This window comes from Pinus tabuliformis, chromosome 6 (assembly GCF_031772625.1).
Source record: "Pinus tabuliformis cultivar Carrire ecotype Pingquan chromosome 6, CPIR1, whole genome shotgun sequence".
NCBI classification, from domain to species: Eukaryota; Viridiplantae; Streptophyta; class Pinopsida; order Pinales; family Pinaceae; genus Pinus; species Pinus tabuliformis.
In genome coordinates this window covers 1,865,389,814-1,865,401,715 of record NC_142292.1, presented here as the reverse complement: position 1 = coordinate 1,865,401,715, position 11,902 = coordinate 1,865,389,814, and the positions used below count along the sequence as shown (strand labels likewise).

General features: G+C 33.0%; 1 pseudogene; it reads right to left on the bottom strand.

Moving 5' to 3' along the window:
- Nucleotides 1-9,903: 9,903 nt before the first annotated feature.
- Nucleotides 9,904-11,788, bottom strand: LOC149266558 (lysine-specific histone demethylase 1 homolog 3-like; annotated as a pseudogene).
- Between the last annotated feature and the right edge of the window lie 114 nt (nt 11,789-11,902).

The following is an 11,902-nucleotide window of genomic DNA, read 5'->3' as shown; positions in this document are numbered from 1 at the left end:
AGGGGATCTAAATTTATGGCAAAAATATCATTCATGAAACTCAGGGGAAATTTACCTATGTCACTTTCATTAAATATCTTATGGAGCGTAGATGACCATCAACCAAGTCTACCACATGAGTTAGTCTCGAACCTAATACCATTGCAAGTACAGTAGAAAGAAAATAAATAGTTGCAAATAGAAAATATAAAATGCATAAACAAATAAATGAGTGAAGAGTTAAAGTAGCATTATAAAGAGAGTTGACAAGAATCAGAAACATATGCAAACTTCAAAAGCAATAGGTTCAATGATCTATGACCTATAAAATGGTCTCTTAAAGTTCTCCAAGTATCAATGTTCAATAAGTAGCAAATATTGCGGTTCAAAATCAATATTTTCTAATCTATAATATTCTCATAAATTATCCTAAAAGACTGACTCTTCGGCATACTAATATGACATTTTGGGAAAGATCTTATACTGCTAGTAAGTTCATGTGTGTAGATTCAAAACCACAAATTTGTATCTTATCTAAAAAAAAACTAACATCGCTATAAAAAATTATAAAAGCATCACATATTGAAGATAGTATTCTATCCTACCATTGTTCCATCCTTTGTTAGGTAATCATTACCATATATGTTCAACAATGGTTTCCTACCCACAACCACCTGTTGGATGAAAGGCATGGGGATATTTGGAAATCCCTTCGGATCTTCACCAATCTAGCTACTTGGGTGAGTTCCAACTAGGTTGAAGTATCTCAATAAAACATTATCCACTCTAGATCTACCTTATAAATATCATGGGCTATATCTTCAAGGAAGATTTGAAGAAATAGATGGAAAAGGCATTAATTTCTCTAGCTACATGGTCCATCTAACCACTAATAACAAAATTATTTTAAGCGAAAAATATGTAAGAATCTACTAAGAAAATATTAATAGTTATTGAAATAACAATGGCACTCAACAGCTAAAAAATACAATATGGAGATATAACTATTGGTGCACACATCAAGTTGAACAACATACCTTAGTTCATCCATAAGGATTTATTGCAGAATGTTGGAAGTATTCTACACAAGGAATCACGTTGGGTTGTCCATAAATTGTAGGTGATGATGAAAAAACCATTTGATAAACATATTTGAGTAAAACATGATTACACTTCAAGTTGAATTACTAAAAATAATTTATGAAATTAACATCTAGTAGTGTCATAACTGAGAAACATACCACATTGATACCCATATCCTTGTATGCAATGGGCATACTAAAAGGGATCACAATCATCCATAAATGAGTAGCATACAACATCGATACGCATATCCTTGTAAGCATACCAAAATGGATCACAATAATCCCCAACCATCTTACTCACTTGCATCAGCTTCAATGAAAACATTTTATATATTGATCTGAGAGCAACATTGAACATATATGTTATCCTTCCCTATAATTTTCATGTTTTTCTATATTGACCCATATATTATGCCACTAGGTTGGGATTGGAAGAATCAAGATGATACACATCTTAATTAGAAAAAATAACAAAATATATTTTGAGATTCTACATCAAATTAAACATGCAACTTACACACAATCAAAACATATGACAAATTTGCTTAAAATCAGGAATTTTTGTGTTGGTATGCTATGAAACACAAGTATTTTGAAAATCCATACCTTTGCATATTTCATATCTGTAATCATAGTGAATCATGAATCATAAAAAATGGTGTCATTTTAACTGAATGGATGACTTATTTAGATCTATGTGAAACAATGTAAATTTAAAAAAAAAAATCTCAAGTCAAATTGGTTTTATAATGCCCTCTTTGAAAAATATTTGGGAACTGATTTATGTACTTGTAATAAATCAGATAGAATATCACAATGATGATTTCATCTATTGAAATACCTCAAATAATGCCTTCATAACTCTACTATCATTTGAACTCATGAAGTAGCTTGAGCTGGCGCCACGAATAACCACCAGGATAACAAATTGTATGATCCATTGCAATTTTTGGTTGCACAAGTTTATTAGTTATTTCAGAATTGTTTCTAAATTTGATCCAATTCTTACAAGATAAGAAAGTATCTACTAAAAAATAAAGCTAAAAAAGAAATTAGGAAAATCAAGGATATTTCAAATCCACATACTTCAACCTTCAAGGAATCAGATATGAATAGAATGAAGAAATAACCACGTGATCACCATTTTCATCAATGTACACTAATATGTACATCAACTACTTTGAAAAGAAGTTATTAGGATCCATTCCACTGAAACCAGATCAAAGGGACCAATTCATATATGTCTGACTATCAAATGCTCTCATTGAATGAAAATCGTGAATGAATTTCTCAATCATCTCAACAACCAAAATGAAAGCATGAGATTCATGATGGATGTGGAAAATAATAGGAGAATTCCCTTCGTTTAGATTCTCATAAAAAATAATGAAGATGGATCCTTATTGGCTTATCCTATCAAGTTTACCAAAATAAAACCCATACCACTAGATACTTGCATGTAGATTCTCCTCATTATCTAGTGCAAAAACAAGCTACAATCAACACTCTAGTAATTAGCCACTAGGATCTTTGAAGATGAGCACAAATCAAGAACTACAACACTTGGAAAATGTATTCAAAATAAATGGTTATAGTGAGAGACAATATAAAAACACTCTCCTAAAGGCAAGGATGATCCCCCAAAAAGGTAGGAAGAAGAGAATGTAATATCAAAAATAACATTTCCTTGCATCAAGGGAGTGACATAAAATAACATAAAATATGAAAAGGGGTAGCGCAAAGGACACCACCTTCCCCACAAATACCATACCAGGCAAGTTTGACTATATAAAAGGCCTAATCAATCCTAAAATGTGGAAATGCATCCAAGCTATAACATGTTCTTTTGAAAAGATTTACATTGCATAAACTAGTAGGTCTATGCAAAATAAACTTAAGGAGCACTATGCTGATTTCATTTCATAACTCTACTATAATGCCTCTACTTGGCACAATTCTATATAATACATATTTATAAATATCATTAACAGTTGCAAGGTTTAGAATTACCTTTTTGCAACCATGTTTGGCCATAATCTCATATAGATTTGAAGTGCCAACTAGATTGTTCTTATAATAACTTAATGGAATTGCTACACTTTAACCAACAACCTTCAATCCAACAAAATGTATCATGACATCAAATATATGCCATGACAAAGAAAAGATTCTAATTAGATTAAAGAATTTACTACTCGTAAGGGTTCTGGTGCAATAAATTGAAGGATAGTACACAAAAGCAAGAACAAAGAACCCGTCATCAACAACTCAACCATCGGAATAAGTAGCCTAAAGATAGATAATATTCGACAGTCTGCAACTATCTCTAATTTATATATGGTGCTAATCAACATACTGAATTGTAGATGATGAAACACAAATTATGACCTAAGAAATCTTGAAACAAAAGATAGATACAAATGTAAAAAAAGGGCATACAAATGGAATAGATAAAGGAATGATTCAGAACATTTTATACGCAATAAAAACATCAAAATAACAATAATAAACATATAACATTTGATTCAGTATCTAGAATGCAGAATGTAACATGCATAACCAAATATACTACTTACTTGGCCAATGAAAAATCCTTCTTTGTATCCTCTTTGTTGAAAATATCTCCCTGCAATCATAAACACAATTCACTTTGATTATTCCTGTCTTTTATAGTACCATTTTTTCTATCATTACACCCTAACCATAGTTTAATATATATTCAAAGATATAAGTGATTATTCTAAAAAAAAAAAATACAACTAAGTTAGAGAGGAGACTTCACTATTGCAAATGACATGCAAATTGAAGGTTTTTTGTCCATGATGATGGATGTAAATGTCTTCTCGAAATATCAGACATTTTACAAAATTTACACATAGTTCAATATCCAGAATTCAAGCATCATGGTTTTTTGTTGAAATAAATGCAATCCAAAGGAGGTGAAAGGTACAAATAGTTAAAATGATCTATCTAAAAAATGAATCTTCCCAAAAACCACAGTAAGACAAGCCTTGACAATTTAAGAGTAAGTACATATTTTAAGAAAATATGAAAGATAGATCAGATCATCTAAGGACTTATGCTCTGTCACCATGCTTACCAATTTGATTTGTTGAAGTTAAAAATTCCTAAAATTTCAAAGCCTTCAACTAAAATCATAATGTTTTATAGGAATTTGTTCTTTTAACATGACTTTTTTGGGTTATATAAAAGTAAATTAAAATAAAAATAAAAAAATTGATACCTTCACCCACCATACATTGTTGTCAATGATGCCAATACCTTCTCCCTTGATTTTACTGCTAAAGTGATTGTAATTTGTGTCCCTAAACACCAATGGAAGATGAAATTTTGTGCCTGAAGCAATACAGTCAATGCCTTTTCCTGAACGAATGCAGTTTATTCATGTGCTTGAAACAGTGTCGTTGCTAAAAACCTGGAGATTTGGACAATTCCCTATGGATGTGTGTAAACCTAAATCAACCTGTCAGAACGTTGATCTTTCTGGCTCTCGAAAAAAGTAATGCAGCACTGGAACTCCACAAATAAACAACTTAAAATTATAATTCTTAGAAATATCTACCAAATTTCTAGTAAAAGAACCATTTCCTCCTACACCAATTAAACCTAGCATTGAATCGTTCAAAGAATTCATTTCCATATACTAGCTAGTGAGAGAGAATAGTATAGTGAAATGAATGTGCCGTTATTGGTTCAATTCATATCTAAGGAAAATTATTAGGACTTGTCATAATTAAATATTGGCTACCAACCAATCCTCAACCCTAGGTTAACTACTTTCTTCACTTGTCATCCCTAAGTCATAGTTTTATCTATGGCACATTCAGACAATGGTTCACTATATTATTCTTATTACCGGGGCCACATGAATATCATTACATGCAAAGAAAGAGGACCACCATGTCAATTTTTCTGTTTCTTGTTCAATCTGTGAGAATGACACCCTCAAATCTAAAACACTTTAAACTCCAACAATGGAGTTGTTGTAGTAATAATCTTATCCATCCACCCAAGTTACAAACAAAAACTTGTAGGTTCAACACACTCAATCCAATGGAGATGGTAGTTTCCAAATCTTGAAAGAAAACAACATCCGACTAAATGAATACATAATACATAGACGTTTTTTAAAGAGAAGGTAGTTTCCAGCTCTTGGAAGAAAAAAATATTCATTTATTTGAATATATAGATGGTTTTTAAAGAAAATAAATAGCTAGTTGTGTATATCTAGCTTGAGTGGTTTGGTGAACAATCCCTTTTCCAAAGGTATAGATTCAAGTATCCATGAATAATACCTTTTCCAATGGCATAGATTCAGGTATCCAGAAACCCTTTCCCCAACTGCAGAGGTTCAGTCTCCAAAAACATGTGATATTAGATATTTGACATGTGATATTATCATCACAATTGTCATCTAAAATATGTTAGAGATGATGTCTGAAACTAAATTTAAAGAGTCAATTTTTATGGGTGTCTACTCTAGTTGAGTTGTAGGAATCTTCTTATGTGTCCTTTTCAGAGGGTTAAAAATTTGGGACTGAACCATGCCAAGGTACTTGGATTTTGAATATTTTTCCAATGATTCATGCTGTAAAAAATGGGTCGAAATTGTTAATTTTGATTTTGCAAATGGATTCACAAATAATAAATATGTAGAGTATACGAATCATGTTGTTCCAATCCTTGAAATTCTCACATGATTCCAATAAAAAATATGTCAGTAAGCCCTTCCATGGAAAACAACTAGTGTGATGTGGGAATTAATGAAGAGTAAATTCCTAGTCAACCACTGGAAAGTCATAATCTTAAGGTCTATGACATTTAGAGTGCCTGCACTGCAATACAGGAATGCATGGGACTTTTACACTATAGGATTTGGGGTCTAGTCCTATGGAGCTTTCTTACATTGCATTGCATGCTCTGTGAAAAATATCTGCATTCCTTCGGTTGGAACCTGAAAGAATTTAATTTCGATGAAATCATTTTCTGGAATACATTTGGACACAGTTGTCTCAAGGTTTATCCATTTTTCTACTAGTTTGTGAATAGACATGGATTGGCTGGATGAGGCTGAGCAGTGCATGGAAAACATCCCAATCCTAATTATTCTAGATAGGAAGGTGAGTCACTTGAAAAAGAAGCAGAGTTAAGATGAAAACATGACCCAAAATAAAATCCAATAAATGGGTATGATTTACTAGTGGCATTTGAAAAGAAAATAGTAGCATCTAAAGAGAATGATGTTTGCCCTTTATATGTATATCACCACTGAACAAATTAGGACTAGGTAATGAACTCTGATTCAATGTTGCGAACATCACAATCGGGATTAAATCAGCGAGGGTCTGAAATCAAAAAAAAAAAAAAATTGTAAAAATCAGGGTAAATCGGTAAAAACCGACAAAAAAAAGCAAAAAAAAAAAAAAAAAAATCAAGTGATTTAAAAAAAAAATCGGGAAAATGAAAAAAACATTGATTTAGCCGTTTTAGGCAAAAAATTGTGATTTTTTCAAAAAATCACGATTTTTGTAACACTGCTCCAATTATACTGAGATGCAGATGCAACTGTGGTGATAACTTAATGATTTATCCTGTCATTAAAATGCAAACGTATTGTAAATGACTAAAAGGAATTTCTAGCAGAAAAACAAGATGATGAATTGAATAGCGCGACCTTCATTCTCAGGTCAGCTACAGGTTGGGAAGATGAGCTGAAATTCTGAGGCAACAATTCATCTCCACCATGATCAAAGGTGGGCGCATCATTCAATTCAAAATATCTCAGAACACATGAAGCTCCAAGGGATGATACACTGGTGTCAATCTTCAAAGTCAATCCAAAATTTTCAACACTGATACCAAGAGGAATTTTTATCAGTTCATTCTCCCCAATATCATCAATTTGATTCAATTCTAAATGTGACTTCAAATGACTACAAGGCTTGGTAGGAGAAAACGGTTCAACGATTGAAGATATAAAATAATTTCCTCTGATATCTTTGCATCCAAAGCTTATTGATGGTCATATTTGAGAATATAAATGAGTTGTTATTACCACATCTTCAGATGTTTTCTCATAATACACCTTAATATCAATATCTAATGAAGCTCTATTTCCTTTTCTAACTGAATTAAATGCATCAGAATATGAAATTGGTATTTTGGAGAGAGGATGTTGCAGATCAATTATTTCTCTAGGTTCTGCTGGTTGAAAATCACTTCTTGCTCCAGATCCTTTCCAACCTAGTTCTGCTATACTTTGCACTAGATTTATTGAAGGAATGAAAGGTAGCTTTGACCTAACAACCACTACAATTGGTGTTTCTAAGTTAGTGCACCATATAGTAAGTGGAACATAAGCACTTGTGTAAGGTACAATTGATAAGCGATATGCTAACATGGATAGTGTTGCGTCATAATGACCTCCTTCATCCAGTTCAATAGATTCATTTAAGTCAAAAGCAAGTGTTTCTGATGAATCGTTGCTTCCATCATACTTTTCTAGAGGGATGTTCATTGCCATAATTTGGTCAAAAGAATGCAGTTCATCTCACCATGCACTCTGTACTATTGTTTTCAAACAAAATTCTTGATGTTCTACAAATGAGATACAAATGTAATGCTTTGTGGACCTTCATAACCAATATTAGAAGATACCTCTGAAATCTCATTATGTTTGATTTAAACTTTCCTTTCAATGTCACAAATATCAAGAACAATACAAGATCCCATCTCTGTAGTAAATTTTTTCTTGTCATAACTAGTAGTCACACCGATTCCTTTATTTTCTACTTCTCGAGATGCCACAGTCTGCTCTGGTTCCATGCACTCTCCTTTTTCGATCAAATTTTCCTAACTATCATCCTTATATGTGATTCTCCTGGAAACAAGAAGATGATAATTACCTTTGTGTTCACCCTTCCTTGGTCTTCATGTTCAATTCCATAGGTAGAATGATGTTCCATGGCATCAAGCACGTCAGTATTTTTATTTTGTTCATAAGACAAACTTATATCCTCTACATCTTTATCAGACATCTTATTATAGCCAGACTACTTGTCATGGGCCTCTTATTTTTCCAACCTCGTTTTCCACTTGATGTGTATTTTGCACAAAATCATTGTCAAAAAGGCCTGAATGACAATTATTTGGCTCCCTAACATCAGAATCAGAGGCCCCAATGCATGGAGCATATCCTTCACTTAGCTTTTCTTGGTTTTCATATCCAACCTCTTTTTCCTTTTCCAAGCAATGTTTACTACTTCCTTGGTTGTCTCCTTGTACACTAATGCCCCTGACATGTACCTTTTCTTATTGTAAATTAATTGCATCTTGTATTTGGTGTCCACTAAGTCCCTCTGGTTCGTATTTGCACTCTAGTTCAATTTTTTTCATAGTCTGAATCAAATCCATCTTTTCCTCTGCTGTACAGTTCTTCAACATCATAACACAACTCATCCTTTTGTTGTTCCCCACCCTTATTTGGAAATGATTGCTCTTGTATGATGTCTTCAATAAGGCCATTTATACCATCTCCTACCATAGCAACATTTTTAGTTTCCAAATCCCTCATAGAGGAATTCAATGCATCCTCCTTTTTACCAGTAAATTCGGCATTTTGAAATGTATCCAAGTTGGTTCTAGAATCATCTCGATGATCCATGGAATAGTGATCATTCTTGTCTTTCTTCATATTCAACACATTTTTACCTACTACATCATCACTATGAGGTGAATTGAGTTTGGATCCATAACCTGATAAACCATCATGGGCTAAATTCTCTTAGGTTCTCATGAAAGTTGTTACAAAATTTCCTATGACATTTGCATTCTCATATTTTGAGATTTCAGTCACAAATATGCTTGCTAGTAAATTCATCGCATGTTCATCCGTGCTATAGATTTTTCTTGAGAATGGATAGAGAAGCCTTAATGGTACCTTTTGAGTTCTCACTAGGTTCAGAGTATTTTTTTCTTTCTATCTCAACGGTCCCCTTTTCCAAGTCTTCCTTTCGCTCTTCCCTTTCACCAAGGTCTGAAGGTAAAATTTGAGTTGTATTTCACATTTCCAACATTTTTTTCACTATTTTCACCATTAATGTTGCACTCCTCAATAGTTATAGCACTTACGGATTTGGTTTGATTTCTCTAGAAATCCTTTGTATTAACCTCTAGATAGGAATTACCATAAAAAAGAATATTTTGTTATTTTATCTTCCCATAGCGCAGATCCTGTTTTTCTTGTTATCCAGGAGAAAGCCCATCCTTCCTGGGAATTGCTTTATCTGCATTCAATCCATAATTTACACTTTTGTAGGGCTTCGGGATTTGTTAGGAAGTATTAGTATCAAGTATCAACCTTTGAATGCCAACCCCTCAAGCAATATTTATTCCCTTGCCAGATAATTTTCCAGAGTGTGAGTCTTTCTCACCTGATGTATTTCTACTACAAACTATGCTTTCCCAACCATGGATTCTTCGTGGCTCCCTTATAGAAGTGAACTCTAGACACTTTTGGTTGAAATATTATGCAGTGAACTTGAAAAGAGGACTTCTTACTAACTAAACATACCATATAAAATTGAGTATCTTCTTTTTTGAACTGGACTAGCAACTTTTGCAAATATATAATGAATCAAATACAAACTTTACTCTTAACTATAAAATCAAGCAACAAACTTCCTTTGTTATTTATCAAAAAAGCATTGTTGGAACATGAATAAAATGATCTATTCATTTAAAACATTTGGAGCATCTAGGATCAACTATATCATTAAAACAATAACATAAGAAAAAAAGAGCAAAAAAGAATGACAAGCTATGGTGAAGTTTCAGTGTCTTTACGAGATTTTTGTACTGCAATCATATCAGCTGAAGAAATCAATAGAAATTGTATGCAGTGGCACAGGAGTTGTGTCCCATATTTTCCCATGTAATCTTGTTTGCCCCATGCAAAATGAAGAAATATAACATAAAGGTTCATTCTTCACCCATTTTTCTTTCTAATATATTTTCAACAACATCTTTAATGTCATTTGCAAATCAAGAACTAAATTATATTAAAGTTTGACTTGTTTAGGATGTAGAAGTACTCAAATATAGAGTAATCAAGTACAAACTGAAAACAAATTTATACTAATAAGGTGCACGAGGCTTCATTACACTTTTAAACTTGAAGAATATAGAGATAATAAACAAAACGTTCCTAAATTCACAAACCATGCCAGTTTAATATGAACTATCAACTCAATTGGAAAATTGGAATTTCTGGAGTGGGAATGAGAGCAAGTTAATGACACATGACAATAGCCATGCAATACTTCTTTCTGAGTTGATTAGAGGAAAATCTATGCATAACAAATTCGAAAGAGACACAATTTATTTTTCTATAAATAATGGAATGTCACTGATGAAATTTGAAATAAACTCATAATATTACAATGTCATTGCAAAATGAAATGGCAAGGTAATCCTTGATAATTGATTTGAAATCCATTAGATGAACTTGCAAATTTTTTTAGGAAAATGCATTTAGCATACTAGGATCCATATATTGAGAATGACAAGCCTTTCTTTTGTGCCAACAAAAGAATTCATAGCAACAACATGTAGCTACAACAACTTCTTTTCTAAACATAGAAACCCAGTTGTTGTCTTTGCATTTCAAAACATGTCTCGAAGTAAAGCATATTTTCTCAAAGGATTTTATTCCCCATTAAAAGATCCTTTTCAAAGAACATCGGAAATCTCTCTCGCATCAAACCTCCTAAACATGTCCCTCACTTCACTTCTTTCACTATCAGACTGCCATTGTGCAACAACCGTAGCCTTAGCCTCTTCCATGGAGTCCTCCCTTCTTTCTAGAATGTCAATGCTTCAAACAACTTCTCAAAGACCACTCATCAGTGCACTACCAATAGTATATGGATGCTCTTTACAGGTTTCCTCCCCAAAAAAGGATAAGAAATTTTCTACAGGCCTACCCAAAACATCGTAGTCCTCTCCATAAGCACCAAAGACAACATAAGAATAAGCACCCCTACTAAATCGGTCACTACCTCAGTTTGTAGCAACATATGTAATGGGGTCTGGTATAGTATTTTCTCCAAAAAAAAATTAGAGGATCATGACGACATGTTTAGCATGATCAAAGGTTTCTAAATCCTGACCATCTATTGCAACCTTTCCAACTACAATAGCAATCAGAACTGGTGCACCAACTATTTTCTTCAGATTCCAAAACATAAAACATCAGCCTCATAAATTTGTGCTCTCTGCAGTTGCCCCAAAATAATCCACACTCTCATCCAAAAAGACCATCGGGAATCCCATAAATACCTTGTTCAAGACACCAAATCCAAGTTGTTGAATGGAGGCTAATTTCCAATATGGAAGAGCTAGTGAAAACTCTATTGTATTTTCTTTCAAGCAACTAAGGGGTACAATTATTAGAACTACATCACCAACAACTTTTGATTATTCTCAGTGCAAACTTTGACCTCTCTCTCTATTCCACCTTTTGACTCTAGGTCCTTCGTAGAGTATGAAATATCTGTTACAACATTACCTGGTTGAATATTAAGACCTTTAGTTAATGCCTCCATAATAGTGCTACAACCTCCTTTAATCATACAATGAGCTCCTAAAAATTCTCCATAAGTATCTTCCTAATTCTAGCAAGGGAGTGAATCCCAATTAGCAAAATGTCAATCCATAACTCATATCTCAAGTGGATTGAGGCTTTGTTATTCCATGCTGGAATTATCAGATAAATTTAGTTTATCAGTATGAGATTCCATGTTAATTCCATTTTCCTT